Genomic DNA, 26,176 nt, shown 5'->3' on the forward strand with positions numbered 1-26,176 from the left:
TTTGTATTTCTCGCCTAATTGGTCCCAATTAACCGTCCCGGGGTATCAGGACATGATCAAGGTCACGACACGCGTTTGACTCCCTCGTATGCGGCGCACAAACCGAGGCCAGGAAAAAAAATGGCTTTTCCACCGGAGGGACGGAAACTAAAAGCTCAAACAAAGTTCCCCCAGACGGTCGTTTACTGCAGCTGGCACATTCCCCCCCTGTGCCGAGGGTGCGCGCCGAGCGCCTCCGCCGACCATCAGGTTTTATAGACAAACCGTTATGACTCACGTTTAATGAACACCGTAAGACGAGGCATAATTAAATGTTACATCTCTGGTGATTATACATATTTGTCTTATCCAATAATAGTCTTGTTTTAATCTTACTACGGACTTCTGATACACGGACAACCGACTGCATGGAGTCTGACTCACCGAGCAGGACGCCCGCGTCCCATGGCATCGCTCTTCATTAAAGACCAATGAGTAATTATTTTTTGTAGTTTGGTTAGAGTGAAGAAGGACCTTTGTAAGGATTTTAACCCCAATCGTTGTCCCACCGGGAGGGATTTATACTTGGATGTTGTGTGGGGCCTATCTTCCTATGGTGATGCTAGGTTCTACCTTGTGGACTACAAAGCACATGCCGCGAGTGTCTAGCTTCTTACAGTTATCTCAGTTCTGCCTTGCTGGACTACAGAGCACATCCATTCATCGCCTAGCTTCCTATGGTGATCCTAGTTCTGGTTACCCTGTCACCTGATTGGCTGAAGTGACAGGCGCTGTGATTGGACATCTATCAGGTGACCAATTATAGCAGAGGATGGAAGACGACATGAGGAGTCAGAGCATTGAGGACAGTGCCGAACCAGGTAAGTGCTGGGTGGGGCACACTGGTAGTATTTGATGGGGCACAGTAGCAGCAATTTATGGGGCACACTAGCTGCGTTTGATGGCACAGTGGCGGCAATTGATGGGCAAAGTAGCTGCGTTTGATGGCACAGTGGTGGCAATTGATGGGGCACACTGGTAGCAATTGATGGGCACAGTAGCTGCGTTTGGCACAGTGGTGGCAATTTATGGGCACAGTAGCTGCAATTGATGGTGCACAGTGGCGGCAATAGATGAGTACAGTAGCTGCGTTTGGCACAGTGGCAGCAATTTATGGGGCACAGTAGCTGCATTTGATGGCACAGTGGCGGCAATTTATGGGCACAGTGGTGCTTGATTTTTTGTTTGCCCCCCCCCAAAAAAAACTTGCGCACCAGCCGCCACTGGTCCCTGGCGTCATCAAAAATGCCCCCAGACACTCTTCATTGGCTTCTAACACATCCTTCACACTCCAATCAATGGCGGTAACAAATGCTCCTTTGCTTTTATCGAGACACTTATCTAGCTGATGGGCGGCTTGAGGAAAGCAGACTTTGTTGTTTTTACATGTTAAGCACTAATTACGCACTACTTCTGCTGTGCCTGGGGCGAGCCGGCGGCCCGCTGGACTAAATGCGTTTACATTGATGAGAGGTAAACTCCTCCTGAGTAACCAGAATGATGGCACAGAGGACAATAAAAGCCAACTCAGAACCATCGGGACACCTGCCGGGTCATTGCTCTGGTAATTATTACAATATTGCTCTAGCTCAGCTTTAAATATTAATATGACAATGCTGGTTTAACCTCTGAGACCGGCAATAAATCCTGCAAATTACCCGAGAGGCCGGATGAATGTATGAATCCGCGGTCTGCTGCTGTACCCAATCAGGAACACGCACAGCCGAGCTGACCACACTGGGACAGATGTAACGTTCATACGTCCCGTACATTGAGGTGCCCATTCACACTTGTGCATTGCACGTTAATGTGCCCCGCCGCAACACATGGCAAGGAACCTTCTCTATGTGTGGTACTATGAATGGCGCCCCCCGAATTAATTGTTCAGTAGAGCCTACCACAATGCAATACTGTGTGTTGTGGTGCGCACGCTTTCATTATGGCGAATGGACAGCCAATTCATAATGAATAGGTCGCCTCAGTGCTACACACATGCCATAGCACACATTAATATTAACCAATGGCGTATCCTCTGTGGGTGCAATGTGTGCCGTGCATCCAGCCCCTGGGTGGTGGGGGCAGGGCCGATCCTAGGCAAGGCGCCTACAGAGGTGGGGGCGCCGAAGTGCCAGAATTCTCTCCTCCCTTCTTCTCTCCTTGTTTGTGTCCGCCCAGAACTGAAAGTGTGGAAGCACTCAGGGCTCTCAAACTGGGATTGCAGATGAGGCTTTTTTCAGGCACTATTTTTAACGCTAAAGCGCATGAAAAATGCCTCCATGTAAAAGGGGTCTAATGAACCATCTCTTGTACTGTGTCTGCAGTCTCAGATCGTCTCCTGTACTATGTCTGCCGGAAATCTCTATGGTCAAGAACCGGGGGGCCGGTGGATCCCTTCTCTGACTCACCAATCCCTTAGATGAGTCAGTAGAAGCACCGGAGGGAGGGGGGGGGGGACGCCGCCCAAAAGAAATATCAAGAGGCGGAACAGCCGCTATAATCGTTCTCATGGTGTAGGGAATCGCCAGCTGAAAACGGCAATATCTGAATGATGCCGGTAGCTGCTGGTTTGTTTTGGGTGGCATGTTACCTCATGGCTCCTCCGGCGTCTATTGGGCGTATGGTGAATGTAGCATTAACGGAATGTCCACAACAGGTGTCTTTTCTGTGCTCTTTATTACCCAGTTGGGTAAAAACAATAAAACTTTGTGGTGATAGAAGAGTTGAAGTAAAAGAAGAAATAGCAGATTCAGGCGTAGCAATAAGGAAACAGTCCTGCTTCCAACACTTAGACGTCTTCGCCAGTCTAGCCGGATTGGGTATAGTGTACCTGGACAGGCCTCTCTCACTGACCCGGCAGCCAGAGTATTACTCGGAACTTAGAGGAAAAGTCTCTGCCACAGACCCTCCTTAGGATTGAGGTAGCGGAGGTGATCCTCCTTGATAGACTTTGGCCTGGTTCTTCTTCAGGTAGTTTGCAGGTTACCGACTGATAGGTGACCAACGTCCAACCTTTCAGTCATCGGTTCCCTTGATCCCCGGTGGAATTGTCGAGACCCTATTGCATGGGTGCTCAACCTGTGGCTCTCCAGCTGTTGCAAAACTACAATTCCCATAATGTCTCAGCCTTTGGGAGACATGCTTGTACCTGTCAGCGGCTTGCAATGCCTCATGGGACTTGTAGTTCCGCAACAGCTGGAGAGCCACAGGTTGAGCACCCATGCCCTATTGGATTGCCAGCCTCTCTTGGCTCTCCTCAGATGGACTCCCCACCGAACAGCTTCCTCTCACTTGGAACTCGCTTGGGATCTTCTCAGGATTGGGGACCCAGTCGATTACTGGGGCCCCGCCACAGCTTTAAACGTTCCGGACCAGCGTGGTACCGGAACCAGGAACACCGCGTGGCACACGCACCCCGGCCTGGAAGGCCATTTTACCAGGGGGTGTGTGATGCAGTCACCCTAAAGGTGGGTGCCGCACTCGAAGAAGAAGACCCCCAGACCAATGGCGTCTGTCTCATAAATACCCTCCCTCAGCATGCACAGTGAGGAGAAACTCTCCAGATAGGCTGCTGGGGTAAAGCACCCAAACCTCGACTCCACTGCTGCCACCCATCGTCCTGGGGTGGGAATAGCACCCCAGGAATAACAGAATAAGCCCACAACACAGCCAAGCTGAGACAGAGACCCAAATCAACAGAATAACTGGATCAGAGCCACTTACCTCTCTGATCCCCCTCTAAATCTAAACAAAGCACCAGTACTTGGAAGTAACCAGGCACTACACAGATATACCACCAAAAAGCCGAGGACGTCTTTAGACGTCCAGCCGTCGGCAAGAGGTTAAGTAATCCAAGACATATTTTCTCAGTCTCCCTGTGCCAAGATGGCACAGGGTGACTTAGACATAAGAGGTGCATGGGGAGCTAAAACAAGGGTTTCCCATCCTTTCCAAGGGATTCTGGGTTCCACGGGCCCTCCCGTCACAGTTGTCTCACCTTGAGCATATCAATGTTGTCTGCAATCGGCAATACAGACATCTTTACCAAAACAAAACATGAATACCGATCCTTTTCCTTGAGTTTGAAGGCTCCTTCAAGAAGGCTTTTGAGTAGAGAGAACCCCGAGATGTTTCATCGGCAGGATTGCGACTTTGTCAGTAATCAGGCAGCTTCTTCCACCCGCTCAAGTCCCTCCGAAAAGACAGAACTCTCCACCATCCGACTTCTTCCCCCTCCCCGCTCGCTCCGCACCTGATATTTTTCATTACTATTGAAGTATCTCAAGTGGCTCTCTGGACGTTATTATTTAAAGTCACTTGTCCGAGAGCTTGGATGGTTTCCTCGTGAAGAGGAAGCAGCGAGCAGCTAATTAGCGCCAGCAAGCTGCACCCATCATTCAGATATCCCCCCCACACAAAGCCGAGGACGTCTTTAGACGTCCAGTCGTCGGCAAGAGGTTAGGTAATCCAAGACATATTTTCTTAGTCACCCTGTACCAAGATGGCACAGGGTGACTTAGACATAAGAGGTGCATGGGGAGCTGAAACAAGGGTTTCTCATTGTTTCCAAGGTATTCTGGGTTCCATGGGCCCTCCCGTCACAGTTGTCTCACCTTGAGCAGATCGATGTTATCGGCAATACAGACATCTTTACCAAAACAAAACATGAATACCGATCCTTTTCCTTGAGTTTGAAGGCTCCTTCAAGAAGGCTTTTGAGTAGAGAGAACCCCGAGATGTTTAATCGGCAGGATTGCGACTTTGTCAGTAATCAGGCAGCTTCTTCCACCCGCCCAAGTCCCTCCGACAAGACGGAACTCTCCACCATCCGACTTCTTCCCCCCTCCCCGCTCGCTCCGCACCTGATATTTTTCATTACTATTGAAGTATCTCAAGTGGCTCTCTGGACGCCATTATTTAAAGTCGCTTGTCCGAGAGCTTGGATGGTTTCCTCGTGAAGAGGAGGAAGCAGAGAGCGAGCAGCTAATTAGCGCCAGCAAAGGAAAGGCTCTCGGTTTGGGGCAATCTGATGTGCTGGGAAGAAAAGAAGAAGAAGAAAAAAAAAGGATTGCCGAGGAAGCGGTCCAAACTTCGTTGCTACAGAAACACTTTCCCTTGCCAGCTCCTGGGAGTACGAGACGGCGAGCAAAGAGAAGAATAGTATCTGACAGCGCAAGATCTTCCTGCTAAGCACTTTCCTGACAAAATGAGGACAGTGGAATTACTCTCCCTGGTGACCTGGCCCTTTCCCGCTTTTCAGATGATGCTCCTTTGTGTGTTTTTTTTTTCGAAACGGAATTAGATCGGAGACGTCTCCGGATGAACACGTATATCGCAATCCACTCATCTTCCCAGTTATTGTGCCGTGTGCCCCCCCCTCTGACGAATAATCTGGATACAGCTTCGCAAACTAGGTGCTCTGTACACTCGGCTTGGACTTTAACACACATTAACCCCTTCAACACCTGGGGGGGGGGCACTTTCACCCCCTTCCTGCCCAGGACAATTTTCAGCGGCGCTGTCACACTTTGAATGACGATTGCGCGGTCATGCGACGCTGTATCCCAATTATGTTTTTAGCATTTTTGTCACGCAATTAGAGATTTCATTTGGTGGTATTTAATCATTGCTGCTGGGGTTTTTATTTTTTTACTAAACCAATGAAAAGAGACTGAAACATTTTTGAAAGAAAAAAAAAAAATTCTTAGTTTCTGTTACATAATTTTGTAAACGAGTAATTTTTCTCCTCTACTGATGTGCGTGGATGAGGCTGCACTGAGGAGGAGGTGCTGATGAGGCTGCACTGAGGAGGAGGCGCTGATGAGGAGGCACTGATGAGGCTGCAGTGATGGGCACTCATGGGCTCTGATGAAGAGGCACTGATGGGCACTCGTAAGCACTAATGTGCTCTGATGTGTCGGCACTAATGAGGCTGCACTGATGAGGAGGCACTCATAGGCACTGATAGGCAGCACTAAAAGGTGTTAGTGATGAGGCTGCATTGATGAGGAGGCACTGATGAGGCTGCACTGATAGGCACTTATAGGCACTGATGGGCCCTGATAGGCAGCACTAAAACGTGTTACTGATGGGCATTGATGAGGCTGCACTGATGAGGAGGCACTGATGAGCACTCATAGGCACTGATGGGCCCTGATAGGCAGCACTAAAATGTGTTACTGATGGGCACTGATGAGGCTACATTGATGAGTAGGCACTGATGAGGCTGCACTGATAGGCACTGATGAGGCTGCATTGATAGGCACTCATAGGCACTAATGTGCTCTGATGAGGAGGCACTAATATTCAGCACTGATGGGCCCTGATAGGCAGCACTAAAAGGTGGTACTAATGAGCACTGATGAGGCTGCATTAATGGGCCCAGATACACAGGGGGGAGAAACCGCCTTTTAGTGCTGTCTATCGTTGGTTTCTATTTCTCTGGAATAATCCTAGCATAATCTGCTGCACGGGTTGCCCGAGTTAACAGTTGGCTCCCTGAATACCCCTAATATCTGATATACCCTCGGATAGGTTATTCTAAATTCTATAGGTAATATTATCCGCCACAGACTCCCTGCCACAAGACAGTGAGACCCGTTTTCCTCTCCAACGATCCCTAAATGCGTCTTGATGAAGCCTAACTGCGAAACCTGTTGACGCACAGGGGCTCACATCATGTATTTTATATATGTGCTTTTTTTTAACCCTTTTAATGTTTTTGTACCCTGTACTGTACCTAATAACTATTATTCTAGTAAGTTTGTCTATTCTTCTCTGCTCATGTCTTGCCCTAAAGGCCTGCAGCGCCGCCCCCTCTGGCTCTCGCAAATAACATACATTCATGCATTGCATGAATGTATGTTATTGTTGCCAGCTGCTGCTGGTCTATTCAGATGGCCGGACCTTGGGCGCCGGCTACCTGAATAATGGCAGCTGGTTGGCTGTGCGGAAGTGCCTATCAGAGCACAGCCTTCGTCTCCCAGAAGCTTATCCAGGGGATGTACGGGGGGTGCGTTCCTTGGATAAGACTGACAGCCAATCAGGTTAGCTGATTCTGGTTATCGGTAACCTGATTGGCTGAAGCGTCATCGAGGGCGGGAGAAGATATCGAGGGACGTGGAAGCAGAAAGGTAAGTGCATTTTACAGGGCACAGCGGCGACAAAGGGCACAGTGGCATCAATGGGTACAGTGGTGACAAAGGGCACAGTGGCAACAATTAAAGGGCACAGTGACATCAATGGGCACAGTGGCTGCATTTGATGGCATAGTGACTGCGTTTGATGGCATGGCACAGTGGTGACAATTGATGGCACAGTGGCTGCTTTGATGGCATGGCACAGTGGTGACAATTGATGGCACAGTGACTGCGTTTGATGGCATAGTGACTGCGTTTGATGGCATGGCACAGTGGCTGCTTTGATGGCATGGCACAGTGGTGACAATTGATGGCACAGTGACTGCGTTTGATGGCATAGTGACTGCGTTTGATGGCATGGCACAGTGGTGACAATTGATGGCACAGTGACTGCGTTTGATGGCATGGCACAGTGGTGACAATTGATGGCACAGTGGTGACAATTGATGACACAGGGACTGCGTTTGATGGCATGGCACAGTGGTGACAATTGATGGCATAGTGACTGCATTTGATGGCATGGCACAGTGGTGATAATTGATGGCACAGTGGCTGCGTTTGATGGCATGGCACAGTGGTGCGAATTGATGGCACAGTGGCTGCGTTTGATGGCATGACACAGTGGTGACAATTGATGGCACAGTGGCTGCGTTTGGTGGGCACAGTGAGGCTGCAATTTTTTTTTTTTTCGTTTGCGCCCCCCCAAAAATTTTGAGCACCAGCCGCCACTGACCAGGACTGTAAGGAAACCATTTTATTTTGTGACAGGAGCGTTCAGAGTGCTTTAAAAAAAAGCGTGTCCAATGGCACATTTAGAAGCAAAGTGTAAATGAGCGCTCAGGTTTTTGTACGGGGGAGACTGTATTAACGCCGTACCGCGCGTCAATTATCGCCCGTGTAATATGCAACATGCCGTATGTACACAGGCGTAACCGAGAATCCCTCCCGCCCAGAGTCGAAGAGAAAGCCGCTTCAGACCTGGCGGATTAATGTAGAGAAATGATGGCGAGGAATGAAAAATTGATCCGCGCAATTTTTTTTTTTTTTAATGAGCCTTTCAAGTAAAAAGGGCCTCTCTTTAGTGTATTAACAGCCCATCGGAAAAATTCCGCTCCGAGGCAAATGCAGATCATCGCACCTCGCTGCTCCCCGCCTAATGGCCATAAATTCTAATTTATATTTCTAAAAGACGGTTTGACGCTAAAGAGGAACTTCTCCCGCGACTTCAGAGAGAGAGAAAAATCCTGTGGAATTGGTTTGACATTAGAAACGAGGTGTAAATTCACGGCACATCTACTAGGCTTGAGCGACCACCACCTCCATCAGAGAGCAGTAAAAAAAATAAAGTATGTAGGTAAGAAAAGGTGCCGGTGGCATTTTAAATCTCAGACTCTTCCGTTGACGGGGCTACAAATCTTTTTTTTTTTTTTGCTGCATGACAAGTGCAGTCAGGTGTACACCACCCTTAGGGACTGTTCCCAATAGAAGACGGTCCATAGACCTTGCCTGTCACTTGAAAAAGAGAAGGATCGACGTCTAAGTTCTTAGACACGTTAGTAGAAGAAGCTTTCCCGTTTCTGAACATTACTTGAGATGGACTTGTTTTGGTACCGTAACAAAAACGTCAAACACTTTGAGTGCTTTCGTCATATACCACTTCCTTCCAGTCCAGCGGCGGTCCGTCCATAGAGGACGCTGGAGCGCCGCCCCCTCTGGCTCCGCACCGCTGCTGTTTGGCTGTGCGGAAGTGCCTATCAGAGCCAGTGGCTTTCCGAGTACAGCCCTTCCGCTCCCGGATGCTTTATCCAGGGAACGTACGGGGTGCGTTCCTTGGATAAGACTGACGGCCGTCTCAGCCAATCTGGTTCGCCGATTCTGGTTATCGGTAACCTGATTGGCTGAAGCGTCACCAAGGTGGGAGAAGACATCGAGGGACGTGGAAGGATTAAGGTAAGTGCATTTTTCAGGGCACAGCGGCGACAATGGGCACAGTGGCGACAAAGGGAACAGTGGCGATAAGGGGCACAGTAGTGACAATGGGCACAGTAGTGACAATGGGCACAGTGGCGACAATTAAAGGGCACAATGGTGACAATTGGCACAGTGGCGACAATTGAGGGGCACAGTGGCTGTGTTTGATGGCATGGCACAGCGACTGCGTTTGATGGCATGGCACAGTGACTGCATTTGATGGCATGGCACAGCGACTGCATTTGATGGCATGGCACAGTGACTGCATTTGATGGCATGGCACAGCGACTGCATTTGATGGCATGGCACAGCGACTGCATTTGATGGCATGGCACAGTGGTGACAATTGATGGCACAGTGGCTGCATTTGATGGGCACAGTAAGGCTGCAATTTTTTTCTTTTTTTAAGTTTGCACCCCCCCAAAAATTTTGAGCACCAGCCGCTACTGTTCCAGTCTGAATATAGATATCAGATATTCCAACCATTATCAAGCACAATACGAGACCATACTTGTTGAGTTGCTGAACATGGACTGTTTATTAGAACCAAAATCCAAGTCTTATATCAGGGTTCGACACAATCCGGGCGCCCCGTCGCAATTGCGACTGGGAATCGATCACCCCCGTCCCTGAGGACCCTCCATTGGCTGGCCGTAAAGGACCGAGTCACATTTAAGGCCCCTCTGCCTGATTCACAAATGTGTGTACAAGGACTCGTCCCCCAATATTTATGTGAGAAAATAAAATAGCACAACTCCAATCGCGTTCTTCGATCAACCGACCAAAAACTACTTCAAATCCCCCAAGGCCCGCTACAAGTCTAAAAGAGAACGAAGATTCGCAGTCCAAGGACCCCGACTGTGGAACGCGTTACCAACTAACATCCGAACGAAAGAAAGTCATCAGGCCTTCAGAAAAAAAACTCAAGACCCACCTCTTCTGAAGGCTAAAGAAGAAAATGGATACCAAGCGCCTTGAGGCGATTCAGTTTGCATTTGTAGCGCTATACAAGTTATTCACTCACTCAGAATTAGCGACCTGGTGCCTGGGGACGGAAGCTTAGGCCTGCAGAAGGCCGAAAAGCCGCGGCCTCAATTACCGACCGGCACGGCCCGACGCGGTCACGCAGCTGGGTAGGTGGGGGCGCGTGGAGACACCCATCCTGTGTCTCCGTGCGCCCCCACCTACCCCGCCGGCCGGTAATTGAGGCCGTGGCTTTGCAGCCTTCTGCAGGCCTATGCTTCCTTCTGTGATCTGGCGCCATCTTGTGGTGGCCGTTGGCATGACACGTAAACCAGCAATTCTAATGGAGCTTCCCCAGTGTTTTCACTGCCATCTCCTTCCCTCTAATTAGAACCCACAAACATTATATATATTTTTTATTCTAGAGAATAAAATGGCGGTCGTTGCAATACTTTCTGTCACACCGTATTTGCGCAGCGGTCTTACAAGCGCACTTTTTTGGGAAAAAATACACTTTTTTAATAAAAAAATAAGACAACAGTAAAGTTAGCCCATTTTTTTTTTTTTGTATTGTGAAAGATAAAGTTACGCCGAGATAAATTGATACCCAACATGTCACGCTTCAAAATTGCACCCACTCGTGGAATGGCGACAAACTTTTACCCTGTAAAATCCTCTGTAGGCGACGTTTTAAAAAATTCTACAGGTTGCATGTTTTGAGTTACAGAGGAGAACTAGGGCTAGAATGGTTTAAACACCGTTTACATATGCGGGCGCTACTCACGTATGCGCTCGCTTCTGCCCGCGAGCTCGGCGGGACGGGGCCCGTTTTCTGGCTCCTAACTTTTTTTAGCTGGCTCCTAGATTCCAAGCAAATTTTTCAAACCCCGTCTTATATACAGTTGAGGAGGAGGTTCACCCCTCCTGCTCATAATACTTTAACCACTTAAGACAGTTTTTGCGATTCGGCACTGCGTCGCTTTAACTGACAATTGCGCGGTCATGCGACGTGGCTCCCAAACAAAATTGGCGTCTTTTTTTCCCCACAAATAGAGCTTTCTTTTGGTGGTATTTGATCCCCTCTGCGATTTTTATTGTTTGCGCTATAAACAAAAATAGAGCGACAATTTTGAAAAAAAATAATATTTTTTTACTTTTTGCTATAATAAATATCCCCCAAAAATATATAAAAAATTTTTTTTCCTCAGTGTAGGCCGATACGTATTCTTCTACCTATTTTTGGTAAACGCTTATTGCGATTTTTTTTTATCGATTGGTTTGCGCAAAATTTATAGCGTTTACAAAATAGGGGATAGTTTTATTGCATTTTTATTAATTATTATTTTTTACTACTAATGGCGGCGATCAGCGATTTTTTTTTGTGACTGCGACATTATGGCGGACACATCGGACAATTTTGACACATTTTTGGGACCATTGTAATTTTCACAGCAAAAAATGCTATAAAAATGCACTGATTACTGTGAAAATGACAATTGCAGTTTGGGAGTTAACCACAAGGGAGCGCTGAAGGGGTTAAGTGTGACCTAATATGTGTTTCTAACTGTAGGGGGGTGTGGCTGTAGGTGTGACATCATTGATTGGGTTTCCCTGTAAAAGGGAACACACGATCAATGGCGCCGCCACAGTGAAGAACGGGGAAGCTGTGTTTACATACAGCTCTCCCCGTTCTTCAGCTCCGGGGACCGATCGCGGGACTCCAGCGGCAATCGGGTCCACGGATCTTCGGACCGGGTCGCGGGCCCGCAACCCACGGCTGGGCACTTAAAGAGGACGTACCTGTACGTACTTGTGCCCAGCCGTGCCATTCTGACGACGTATATGTGCAGGAGGCGGTCCTTAAGTGGTTAACAATACACCTGTAACCAGAAACTTAAATTAACAGGAGCTAATTAGCTAATCCCTTAAAGCAGCTGATGCGACTCCATGTGGGCTATAGCGCGCAGGCACCGTCTACAGCTGATCATAAATTTAGATGTTTGGAAGCTCTCGGCGGCTCCGTACTGCGCAAGCGCAGTACTGGGCGGGCACTATTCGATAGGGGGGAATTTCTCATCAGAACACCGGACTCAGGGGGCCGCACAACATTTTGCTATGGGGCCCTGTGATTTCTAGTTACGCCCCTGGCTGGGCTAGAGGATGCTGGAAATCCTCCGGGCTCTATCTGACTTGCAGCTTCTAATGCACATTGTGAGAAGCAAGTGAAATTGTAGGAAGCCGTTTCGGTCCAGGAGAGGAGCCGGTACAACTGTGCAAGACTAAAGGGAAGGCCGGAGTTCACCTTTAAATCTAAAAGTAAAATATTGATAAATCCAACCCAAACCTCACGAAAGTCATCTTTTCACATAATACGACTTCTAGCAGTAGGTTTTCAATCAGAAGCCGCTCGTTGTTTGAGAGAGGAGCGGGGTTGATGGACAGTCTCCCGACGGATGTTCAGCTCTCGCTGTATTACAGAATAACTCAATAAGCAGTCTAGAAGTCTATGAGAGGAGCTGCTGATTGGTGTTGAAGTGTCGTCGATATATCTGAACTCCTCCACAGGTCTGCTTATCATTTCTGGATGTTCTTGACTGGAAATCTTTCCAGCTCGTCATCTTTTTAAAGAAAAAAAAAAGAAAAAATCCTCGATGATCAACTATGTGCAAGTGAGTGTGTCACAGTCAAGATCTCTTGGGATCTATTCATAACCAAGAGAAACATTTGATCTGCAGACATGATGAGCGCTGGGCTCTAGTTTGTGATATGCAGAAGAAGAAATTTAAAACAAGAAGAAAAAAAAAATAACAACTTGAAACAAAGTCACAGTGAAGAGGTGACAATGAACTTCCCTGAGTATTTCTCTCATTATGACGGATTCATCAAACCAAGTCTGAAGCAAACGTCTTCCCAGAGATTAATCCTCCGACAGAAATGCAATATGTCACTGACAATCAGCGCGAGTTTCCAAGAGGAGGGCTTCCAATTTTACCGAGCAGATGGCAATAATTGACGGCATATTTTAAAGTCAATGTACACCAACAAAATCATGTCAAATGTTACAGTTCAGACACGGCAAAGATAAAGAACTCAATTCTAGTGCGGAAAATCGGCAGCTGAGGAGAAAAAGTGTAACCCTTTCCAGCCAAACTCTGCCGGAACAGGAGGAACCGTTCAAAATACGATGGATGTACCAAAAGTAATGCAAAGGAGGACTTTTTTTTTAATTATCATAGGGTGTTCAAATGTTGGTAGAGTGACTCTTCCCCTATAGCAGTGGTCCCCAACCTTTTTGTCAACGGGGACCGGCTGCGGGGAAGAAAATTGTGCCAAGGCTCGGTTGGGGGGGTTGGCACGCGGGGGTAAGCGATTTTCCCCGTGTAATTTGTCAGCTCATTATTTCTATTATTACATAGAAGTAACCAATGTTCAACTCACCATAATGATGAATTAGTGGGAGCCCTGAGTGTGTCACTTGCCATGCCTGCCACCAGATGTGGAATGTCACTTGCCACGTCACCTGCCACAAGATGGGGAATGTCACATCACCTGCCACGTTGCCTGCAGGGATGGACTGGCCATTGGGACTACAGAGAGTTTCCCGGTGGGCCGATGGCTCAGTGGGCCGGCTTCAGAGACAGCGGACCGCCGCCCCCCTCCGCTCCTTTGTCTCTCCCTCCCCGCAGCACTCACCTCCTCTCCCTCTTCGCAGCGCTCACCTGGGGGGGAACAGAGGAGCAGGGGGAGGACCAGAGGAGCAGGGGGATGACAGAGGAGCATGGGGGGGGGGGACCAGAAGGAGCACGGGGGAGGGGACAGACAGCTGACTTAACAGCTATGGCCTTGGAGTTTCGCACTTCTGCCTAATCTTGTCCCATGGGGGGGCACCAAACTGATTCTTTGCCCCGGGTGAAATAATGTCTAGCTTCCCCACTGGTACTACTCTAATAAAGTAGAACGACTAGTGGCTAGTGAAGGGGGAAAGGGGGTTTGGGTGGCCGGGGGGGGGGGGGGAGTTGTCCAGCTGCCATGGGTGAGACCTGTCAAAGTGGGCCAGTCTGGATGGAGTCCAGGGACAAATTTTTGTCCCAGTCCAGCCCTGGTTGCCTGTCACCAGATGCGGAATGTCACTTGCCACATCACCTGCCACGTTGCCTGTCAGCAGATGCAGAACGTCATTGCCATGCTGTCTGCCACAATATTTGGAATGTCACTTGCAATGCTGCCTGCCACTGCATTGGTGGCGGCACTGGTCCATTTAGCACAGAGGAGTGGCCGAGTGAAGGCAGGAGAGTGGTGAGAGATGATGTCGTCATCTTTCTGCTCCCCGCTGCAACCTCCAACATTGAGATGACAGGGCGGAAGAGCAGCGATGCAGGGGCGGAGAGAGATAAATGTCATCTCTGCTTGCCCGCTCGCTTATATCTTCCACCCTGTGCTCATATGCCAGCCGCTGGGATCCCTCATGCTGGCCGCCGGGCTCTCTCATGCCGCCTGCCCGCCCCTGCGGCTCGGCTGCAGGAAGGCTACAGCCTGGTAGTGGGCCGCAGCCTGGTGGCCGACGACCCCTGCCCTATAGTAATTCTTACTTTTTTTTCAGGTATATAATGGATTTAAAGCTGAAGCAATGTGTCCTCATTGAGTTCTTGATGAAGGAGTGGTGCAGGCGCTCCGACATCCACAGAAGGCTACAGAGTTGTTCAGCTAGGTTCTGTAATGGTGGAAATGAGCGCCTAATGTTTTTCACCTCTTGGCAACAAGGCAGGACATGGGGGTTTCTAGCTATGAGTTCTTCAGCTAGGCTTCTAGGGGGGGTGCTGTAACCCTAGTGGTGAGCATCCAACATTTTTTGCATCTTGGCAACAAGGCAGTACGTGGGGGTTGTTGAGCTCTTCAGCTAGGCTTCCATGGTGGAAGTGAGCATCCAATGTTTTTCACCTCTTGGCAACAAGGCAGGACATGGGGGTTTCTAGCTAGGAGTTCTTCAGCTAGGCTTCTAGGGGGGGTCCTGTAACCCTAGTGGTGAGCATCCAACATTTTTTGCATCTTGGCAACAAGGTAGGGCATGGGGGTTGCCAACTGAGAGTTCTTAAAGGGGTTGTAAAGGAAAAAAATAATTTCCCCTAAATAGCTTCCTTTTCCTTGGTGCAGTCCTCCTTCACTTACCTCATCCTTCGATTTTGCTTTTAAATGTCCTTATTTCTTCTGAGAAATCCTCACTTCCTGTTCTTCTGTCTGTAACTCAACATCATAATGTGAGGCTTTCTCCCTGGTGTAGAGAAAGCCTCTTGAGGGGGGAGGGGGCGAGCAGGCATGTCAGGACGCTCTCTACTTTGCAGATAGAGAAAGGAGCTGTGTGTTAGTGGGCGTCCTGACACTCCTGCTCGCCCCCTCAAGCGGCTTTCTCCACACCAGGGAGAAAGCCTCGCATTATTGTGTGGAGTTACAGACAGAAGAACAGGGAGTGAGGATTTCTCAGAAGAAATAAGGACATTTAAAAGCAAAATGGAAGGATGAGGTACCGTATTTATCGGCGTATAACACACACTTTTTTCCCCTTAAAATCAGGGGAAAATCATGGGTGCGCGATATACGCCGATCCCAGCTGTCTCTGTGTCAAAAATACATGGCAGCCTAGAGCCGAGTGTACTGCGCACTCGGCTAGGCTTGGCTCCGCCCGCCGCAGCCTAGAGCCGAGTGTACCACGCACTCGGCCATGCACGGCTCCGCCCGCAGCCACGCGAGAGGAGCCGAAACAAGCCGAGAGGAGCCGAACACACAGGAAATCCGGCTCCTCTCAGTGCCAAATCCAAAAACAAACACCGCAACCCCGGGAAAGGTGCGGATGGACTCGCAGACGGACACGCTGGACGGAGACGGACACCTCCAAAGCCGCAGACGGACACCCACAAGGCTGGACGGAGATGGACACCTGGATGGAGGCCGCAGACGGACGCCTCCAAAGCCGCAGACGGACACCCACAAGGCTGGACGGACCCCGCGCAAGGAAGCCGCAGACGGACACCCACAAGGCTGGAGGGACGCCAGACAAGGCCGCCGATGGACGCAGGGCAAAAATTTAAGTTTTCTTTTTTTTCCCTTAAACTACCTTTCTAAGCTTGGGGTGCGCGTTATACCCTGGCGTGCGGTATACCCCGATAAATACGGTAAGTCAAGGAGGACTGCACTAAGGTAAAGGAAGCTATTTAGGGGATTTTTTTTTTCTTTGCAACCCCTTTAAGCTAAGTTTCCATGGTGGGGGTGGGGGTGGGGGGGGGGGGTCAATGAAATTAATGATTGTTTTTTTCAATATCTACTCTGGGGCCCCTTGCCTACATCGGCTATTTTCTGAAAAAGGTGAACTAAACCTTTATGAAAAACAGAGATTGTGATTTTTTTTTTTTGGTAACCAATCAGATGCTTGCTTTAAATTTCAAACGTAAAAGGGATAAAAAAAAAAACGGTCAAGTGGTTGTTATGGATACCTTTACTTTTCTTTTACAACGGCCTTCATTAATGAGCATGAATTCTGACCTTTAATCCAGTTAATGTGAAATAGTATCTTAAAAAAACAACGCAGGAAAGAAGGAAACTAATAAGATAAAAAATGAGCATTTTGGTCAAATCAGTACTATTCATCTTTAAATGGCCACAAATGAATAGAGCCTTTAGAAACGACGTCATTGCACAGGCCACTATTACCGGGAAGCCGATGTACAATGAGGCTTGCATTTCGCACACATTTTACCAACCACTAATGTCTGGGCGGGCTACAAATGTTCCAGAGGAGACGTAGATTGATGGAAGCGGCAGAGAGAGCTGTAGAGATTAAATCGCAGCCCTCAGAATAGGGAGCAGAGATGAGGGACGCTGACCTCTTGAGTGCATCCAATTACTTCCACACAAAACAAGTTTGCGGGCCAATTAGCCTAATGGTGAACAAGACATTCAGATCGCAAGGCAAACAAAGAAAGGGAAAAAAAGATGAGATAAAAGCTGGTCTTAAAGAGTCTGTTTTTTTTTTTTTGGAAGAAATGAAAAGTTCAGTCTTGCTGATGCCAAGCCATCACTGGAGCACCATCACCGGCTAACCTTTGAAATAATGACAAGCTCTGTTCAGTCACAATGTTGTTGTCATCTTGATGTACCCTTCGTTCCATCCCATAATACCTCCACTGTAAAGTCAGCACATTTTCTCCAACTAAACCACTTAAAGCCAACTATATCATTCCATATAGCCGGATTTTACCAAAAACAAAATGGCAGCCGTCTGCACATGTGAATGAGATTGTTAAAAGATGGCTTCAGCTCCTGTACTCCCATCTGTAAATAACTCTTCAGAGACGTTTCTCCCTTTTGAGGGCTTAATCGTAAGAGTTCATTGCATCTAAGATTAAGCCCCGTCAGCCCTTCCTTCTCTGAGCTGGCCGCTCAGTTGTCGGCTAATTGTCAGCTCCTATCTCTCCACAGCGACTCCCCTGTTGATGATCCTGCTCGTCAGTCTTGCCTACTTTAGCCTTCCAGCTCAGTTGCTCTCTGCCTTCGCCGTGGTCAACTACACAGAGAAGTTCTCCTGCGTTCCTGTTGAAGACTTTGCTTGGCTGACATTCCTTCTGGCTCCTGATCCTGCTTGCTGTTCTACTACGTTTATCTCTGGCTCTCTGGCTACCGGGTCCCCAAAGTCAACAAAGAACATACCGTTTAACAGGAGTCTATGGAAGGGGTGCTCGACTTTGAAAAAACGGTGGTCCCCCGGACAACAAACTTTGCACACTTGTAGAGGAAGAGTGGGGCTACATGTGTGCCACGTTTGAGGTCCAGGGGACCTACGGCCAGCCGGTACCGGGTCCCCAAATTCCGGGAGATTAGGCGCAAAAAGGTGACTAGAGTATAAGTCGAAAGGGGCATTTTCGGCTTATACTCGAGTATATACGGTAATACAGACTCTTCAACCTCCCTAATCCTGTACCCGGAGCAAGGTAGATGGTTTTGCCTTCATATGGTTTCATTAAATGAAACATACTTGGGGTCAGGAAGTTCCGGAGGATGGGAGAGGCTCTGGAGAAGTCCTGAAGGAGAGCATGAGAGGAGGCAACAAGGGAGCTAGAGAGCATCAGGAGAAAAATATTTTTGCAAAGCTGGCTGAAGTCCCTCGAAGGGATCTCCTGGTTGATGGACAATAAACAACAAGCATTTTAAATACACGACCATCGCATTGCTCGCAATTAAAGTGTAGCTATTTGTTTCATGCTGATAAGTTTTCTTCCACGCAGAACTAAAAAAGCCGGCATGACGAGCGCCCGTCTGACCTTCTCCTTAATTTGCGAGTTTTTGTTTAGTTTGGCCATAAATGACAAGGAATTTTATTTTTTAGCGGGAGAGATAATGACTGGCTGTTTGCAGGGAGCTTCCTTTATGTTGGATGAATAGGACTTGATCTCTGCAGCCAATTAAAGATTGTTACAGTCTTCCATAAATAAGGGAGCGCACCTCCAGCCACATACCCTACTGCTATTTTTAATTGAAAAAAAAAATTAAATCGGCAGGTTTAGGTGTGAAACAATGAAGATGAAAAAATATCTCTGCGCCGTCTAACGCCGCTATTCCATAAAGCGGTTATAAACCACCGGAAAAAAAAAATGAATTAAATCCTCCCAATTAACTTTTGAAAAACTACCGTAATACAGCGCTTATAAAAGTTTGTGTTAAATGACTTGTATTTTGATGAAGCCATCTGTTGATCCTGCAGGTGAGTTGTTTTTCTTGGTTGGCGGTGGCAACGATTTGTAGGGTTGGGGGCACTATGGAAGTTTGGAGGGCACTATGGGAGGATGAGGTTTCTAGGGTGGGATTATTATTACTATACAGGATTTATGTGGGCTTGTGGCCATGAGGGACACTGTTGGAGGTTGGGGGCACTATGGAAGTTTGGAGGGCACTATGGGAGGATGAGGTTTCCAGGGTGGGTTTATTATTACTATACAGGATTTATGTGGGTTTGGGTCATGATGGACAGAGGTTGGGGGCACTATGTTGGGGCTGGAGGCTCTGCCGTCAGCTGTGTGGCACTTCTGGAAACCTAGGTGGCACTGTGTGAGATTGGAGGGCACTGGGGTGGAACTGTGGTCCACTATAGAAGTTTGGAGGGCACTGTGGAAGGATGAGGTTTCTAGGGTGGGATTATTATTACTATACAGGATTTATGTGGGCTTGTGGCCATGAGGGACACTGTTGGAGGTTGGGGGCACTATGGAAGTTTGGAGGGCACTATGGGAGGATGAGGTTTCTAGGGTGGGATTATTATTACTACTATACAGGATTTATATAGCACCAACAGTTTGAGGTAGAATAGGCTTCCCTGAAGAGGAGGGGTTTTCAGGGATCGTCTAAAAGCAGAGTTGGAGATAGTCGGACAGATTGGGGGTAGGCAGTTCCATAGGATAGGAGAGGCTCAGGAAAAATCCCAGAGGCGAGCTTTGGGAGGTGGTGACGAAGGAGCTAGAGAGCAGGAGGTCTTGGGAGCAACAAAACACTGGGGGTCTCTCCAGGAAGCTGTGACTCAAGAAGGGGAACTGTGGGAGACTGGAGGGTTCTGCAGGGTCTAGGGGGCTCTGTGGGAGCTTGGGGCACTGTTAAAAGTGTGGGGGGGGGGCACTATTAAGGGGTTGGAGGCTGTGCAGTAGTGTGGGTGGCACATCAGGTTGCACGTGTGAGATTAGAGAACATTGGAAGGGTCACTGCTGTCCACTATGGAAGTTTGGAAGGGCACTATGGGAGGTTGAGGAAATGTGGGGCACTGTTGGAGGTATTATGAGGGCCTGAAGCTCTACAGTAGACTGGGTGGCACTGTGTGAGGTTGGAGTGCCCTGTAGGGGGTGGGGGTGCTGCTGTCCACTGGGGGACACTATGAGAGCTGGGGGAGGGTTAGGAAGGCTGAAGCTGGCTAGAGAAGTGGTAGAAGAAGAGGTCGTGGTTCGTGGGTTGAGAACCACCAATCTAGGGGCAAAAGGATTTGATCGCCCAGGTGACCTATAGACGTTTTTTTTGCCCAGAGACCGCCATCCAGAGCCCACGAGTGCCCCTAGTTAATGGGGTGAACAGCGGGACTCCAGTTCCAAACGGGATTCCGATGTTTTAGGTGGCAACATCACCCTAGAGAACAAGTATGCAAACAGGAGCTGAAAATAAACTTAATGAAGTACACAAAAAGTATTTTTAAGACGCTCTCATGGAACGAGTCCAAGAATGTCTCTCTAACAAGCTGGATATAATTATTTTTCCCAGAATTGTCTGATAATGATGCAGCTCCTCTCAGAATGAATGTCTTACTTATTGCTGCTTTTCTGAAAGGCGAATATGAAGATTTTCTTGTTGAGAACACTGGATTGGAACGCACAAGCTACTTACATTTCCGTTTGATTAATGAATGCACCAAAATTAACTTGTAAACAAAACACAGAGGAAATCACACAGTTTACTCCAGGCTTTACTTCCGAAGGAGCCGAGTCAGCAGAAAACTCATAGGAGAAGTAATGTACAGAAGGCTCAAATCCTATTCCACATCCGTATATCCTCTACGCTCTGCCATAGCTGCAGAGATGGTGCCAAGAGAATTAATTACATCGACTCCGGTAATGAACTGGCCAGTAGGCAGAGGTGCCGGTTTTGCCCATGGCAACTATTTTAATGTTCGTCTCTAAAAATATGTAAAATCTAGAGGAACTCCAGTTTAAGATGTAAAAAAATATACCGTATTTGCCGGCGTATAAGACGACCCCCTAATTTTCCAGCTAAAATGTTGGTTTTGGGATATACTCGGCGTCATAGGCGTGTGCCAGGTGTGCCTGGGCACACCCTAATCACCCTGTGTTGTGCAGATTGCACCGAAATATACTGCGTTAAACATGCACTAACGCACAGAAAAATACAGCATTAAACGGCACATAACACACCGAAATATACAACGTTAAACGTGCACTAATGCACAGAAATATGCTGCATTAAACGTGCAGTAACACACTGGAATATACTGCGTTAAACATGCAGTAATGCACAGAAATATACTGCGTTAAGCATGCAGTAACGCACAAAAATAGACCCCTGATATTTCACCAAAGCTCCCCAATAGGGCAACTAAAATAAAATAAATATATAATAAAAATAAAAAACTACTGACACTGTCCACTGACCTACTGACACCAATCTCTGCCCTACTGACACCGTCCACCGCTCTGCTGACACCATCAGTATACTGTATATACACATTCAAATATATTTGAGCTTTGGGGTGCACACCCTAATGCAATAGGCTGCGCACACCTATGCTCGGCGTATAAGATGACCCCCATCCTACTAGTCATGCCTCGCCTCACTGTGCCATTACATGCCTCACTGTGCCACCATTACATGCCAGACTGTGCCACCATTACATGCCAGACTGTGCCACTACATGCCTCACTGTGCCCCATTACATGCCTTACTGTGCCACTACATGCCTCACTGTGCCCCATTACATGCCTCACTGTGCCACTACATGCCTCACTGTGCCCTATTGCTGCATGATAAATAACGATCTCGATTCTCCCCGGCTGCGATCTCCCCGCGGGATGACCCGCGATTCTTCTGTTTCACGACCGGTTCCACATAACCAGCATGGAACGCAAATGGCGCCAATATCGGAACCGACATCAGCAGCCTGCGCCGATGGATGCCTGGGCTTCTCTTGCAGATCTGTACAACTGTAGTGTGTATCCATGCGCCACCCAGTGGTTGCCGGCGGTACTGCTTCTGATGTATTAATCATTCTCACAGTTCTGTACAACTTGTGTGTATCAATGCGCCACCCAATGGTTGCTGGCGGTACTGCTTCCGATGTATAAAAAAAGAGACCAGTGATATGTCTATAATGTTAAAGACCATATAACTCCTATGAAAAAAGCAGAATCAAAGTTTGATTCTGCTTTTTTCATAGGAGTTATATGGTCTTTAACATTATAGACATATCACTGGTCTGTTTTTGTATATATTCATATTTTCAGATAAATCACAGGTTTATTTATTTATTTGGGGGGGGTTCTGGCATTCAGTTTTTGAGAATCGTGAAAGAATCGTGATCTTTAGTCTAAGCAAATGAATTGTGATTCTCATTTTGACCAGAATCGTGCAGCTCTACTGTGCCCCATTGCATGCCTCACTGAGTCACTGCACGTCTTGACGATCCCTTGCCTTATCCTAAGACATGCAGTATCTGTCAGACCGCGGCCGTCCATTTTTCAAAAGCCGCGCCTCCTCCTTCTGCTGTTCCATGATAGGCGGAACACTGAACACAGTGTCTCCTGGGAAGCTGAGTGTTCCGCCTATCACGGAACAGCAGAAGAAGGAGGCGCGGCTTTTGAAAAATGGACGGCCGCGGTCTGCATGTTGGGTTACCGGCGTATAAGACGACCCCCGACTTTTATGAATAATTTCAGGGGTTAAAAAGTCGTCTTATACGCCGGAAATTACGGTAAATGTTACTTCTCAAATGGGAAGCCTGAACCTGGGATGATGCACACAACTGAGGTTCCCCATGAAATCAGAGCCCCTTCGTTATATCAGAGGTTCCTCCATTGCCTCAGAGGGTTCTTGTCACATCGGAGGTCCCCCCCACCACATCAGAACCCCCTCATCACATTAGAGGTCCCCCTCGTTACATCAGAGCCTTCCTTCACACCTGATGTCCCCCCCATCACATCACAGCCCCTTCATCACAACAGATGTCCCCCATTACATCACAGATCCCTAATCACACCTGGGGTTCCCCAAATAGAACAGAGCCCCTTCATCACCTCAGAGGTCCCCCATCATGGTCTTCCCATTGCTTCAGAGCCCCCCCCCCATTACATCACTTCCCCCTCATCATATCAGAGGTCTTTGTCTCCCATTACATCAGAGCCCCCCCCCCCCAATACACTAGAGTTCCCACTTAATGTCAGAGGCCCACCATCAGATCAAAGATACCTTTTATGCCATCAGAGGTCCCCCCATCCCCACAGAGTCCTCCACATCACAGATCCCAACTGTCCCTCATTTGGAGGGACTGTCTCTCTATTGAAACCAAATCTCTCTGTCTCTCATCCAGCCTCAGTTGCCCCTTGGTGTTGCCTGATGTGTACACCTCTATACAAAATTTAACATTTTATTACCAAAAGTCTTATACAGCACAAAACTCTTTACCCGCACTCTGAATCAGGGGTCTCCAAACATTCTAAACAAAGGGCCAGTGGGAGGAATAGTGCCCCATCATTGGTGTCAGTGGGGGGAATAGCGTCCCATCATTGGTGTCAGTGGGAGGAATAGCGTCCCATCATTGGTGTCAGTGGGAGGAATAGTGCCCCATCATTGGTATCAGTGGGAGGAATAGTGTCCCATCATTTGTGTCAGTGGGAGGAATAGTGCCCCATCATTGGTGTCAGTGTGAGGAATAGTGTCCCATCATTGGTGTCAGTGGGAGGAATAGTGTCCCATCATTGGTGTCAGTGGGAGGAATAGTGTCCCATCATTAGTGTCAGTGGGAGGAATAGTGTCCCATCATTGGTGTCAGTGGGAGGAATAGTGCCCCCATCATTGGTGTCAGTGAAAGGAATAGTGCCCCATCATTGGTATCAGTGGGAGGAATAGTGTCCCATCATTGGTGTCAGTGGGAGGAATAGTGTCCCATCATTGGTATCAGTGGGAGGAATAGTGTCCCATCATTGGGTTTAGCAAATCCTTTTCTGCATATTAAATGTGTGCAGTCCATGTAACCCGGGGGCATAAACACCTCCTGCGTACAGCACAGGTGAGATTTTCAGCCGTGCCAATACAATGCTTCATGGACCTTCTCCGCGAAGAATAAAGAAAACACCTGAAACTTTTTCTAGCTTGTTCTTGTATCCTTCGCATTCCCCGATTGGACGCTTTGCTTCCTATACAGTGGAACGTTTACATGATTGTTGCGCTAATTACTTCTATTGTGCCGCAGTCTTTTCCTGCGTGCGCCGCCTTTTACAGCATCTATTATCTACACCATAGAAGGTCATTATACGGGATTAAAATACTTGGAGTATTAAAAAGGAAAGAAAAAAATATATAATAGGGCAGAAAGAATGAAAAGTAAATTACGTTGGCCATACATGCAGGGGGGGGGGGGGCATTTCTTTTTTTTTTTATACATACCTGAAGTGCCTGTTGCTAGGCAGATCGTCCTAATCTGCCACTTCCTGATCCGCGATCCGTCTTTTTTCTTCTCCTCCTCGCGCTGCCTCCTGGGGAATGGGGGGGGGGGGCGGCGGTGTCTTCTGGGACCTTGTGCCTTTTTATATTGTGAAAGATAATGTTACGCCGAGTAAATTGATACCCAACACGTCACGCTTCAAAGTTGCGCCCGCTCGTGGAATGGCGACAAACCTTTACCCTTAAAAATCTCCGTAGGCGACGTTTACATTTTTTTACAGATTGCACATTTTGAGTTACAGAGGAGGTCTAGGGCTAGAATTATCGCTCTCGCTCTAACGATCGCGGCGATACCTCACATGTGTGGTTTGAACACCGTTTTTATATGCGGGCGCCGCTCACGTACGCGTTTGTATTTGTGCGTGAGCTCCTCGGGGACGGGGCGATTTAAAAAAAATAAATAAATAATAATTTTATTTATTTTTACACTTTTTTTTTTTTTAAGTTGGGTCACTTTTATTCCTATTACAAGGAATGTAAACATCCCTTGTAATAGAAAAAAAGCATGACAGGTCCTCTTATATATGAGATCTGGGGGGGTCAAAAAGACGTCACATCTCATATTTACACTAAAATGCAATAAAAAATTTAAATAAAATTGTCATTTGAAAAAATGAAAAATAAAAAGTCCCTTTAACCACTTAAGGACCGCCTAACGCCGATATACGTCGGCAGAATGGCACGGCTGGGCACAAGCACGTACTTGTACGTCCACTTTAAGTGCCCAGCCGTGGGTCGCGGGCACGCGCCCGCGACCTGGTCAGAAGCTCCGCGGCCGCTGGACCCGCGGACCCGATCACCGCCGGAGTCCCGTGATCGGTCCTCCGGAGCTGAAGAACGGGGAGGGCTGTGTGTAAACACACCTTCCCCGTTCTTCACAGTGGCAGTGTCACTGATCGTCTGTTCCCTGTCATAGGGGTAGGCGATTAATGACGTCACACGTCCAGCCCAGCCCCCTACAGTTAGAAACACACATGAGGTCACACTTAACCCCCTACAGCGCCCCCTAGTGGTTAACCCCTTCACTGCCATTGTCAGTTTCACAGTAATCAGTGCATTTTTATAGCACTTTTCGCTGTGAAAATGACAATGTTCCCAAAAAATGTGTCAAAATTGTCCGATGTGTCCGCCGTAATGTCGCGATCACGAAAAAAAATCGCAGATTCGCCGCCATTACTAGTAAAAAAAAAAAAAATATTAATAAAAATGCCCCTATTTTGTGGAAGCTTTCAGTTTTGCGCAAACCAATTGATAAACGCTTATTGCGATTTTTTTTTTACCAAAAATAGGTAGAAGAATACGTATCGGCCTAAACCGAGGGGAAAAAATGATTTTTTTTATATCTTTTTTTGGGGATATTTATTATAGCAAAAAGTAAAAAATATTGAATTTTTTTTTTCTAAATCGTCGCTCTATTTTTGTTTTATAGCGCAAAAAATAAAAAACGCATCAAATACCACCAAAAGAAAGCTCTATTTGTGGGAAAAAAAAGGACGTCAATTTTGTTTGGGAGCCACGTCGCACGACCGCGCAATTGTCAGTTAAAGCGACGCAGTGCCGAATCGCAAAACGGGGTCAGGTCCTTTACCTGCATAATGGTCCGGGGGTTAAGTGGTTAAAGACGTACGGGCGGAAGTGACGTTTTGTGACGTCGTGTCCGCCCTGCTATGGTATGGAGACGGGGGGGGGGGGGGGGGGAACATCTTCACTCGTCTCCTTACCCAGCCACGGACAGGACCCGATTGCCTCCGGTAAGCGGCGGAGGGTGCGGGAGAGCGGCGGGAGGGGGGGGGGCCCTTCTCCCGACGCCGATA

General features: G+C 47.9%; 1 protein-coding gene across 2 annotated transcripts in view; it reads right to left on the reverse strand.

The window, feature by feature from the left end:
• IGSF21 (immunoglobin superfamily member 21) overlaps positions 1 to 26,176 on the reverse strand; it is a 465,054-nt gene that overhangs the window by 17,337 nt on the left and 421,541 nt on the right. The gene's annotated exons all lie outside the window — the stretch shown is intronic.

This window comes from Rana temporaria, chromosome 10, assembly GCF_905171775.1.
Source record: "Rana temporaria chromosome 10, aRanTem1.1, whole genome shotgun sequence".
Taxonomy (NCBI): Eukaryota; Metazoa; Chordata; class Amphibia; order Anura; family Ranidae; genus Rana; species Rana temporaria.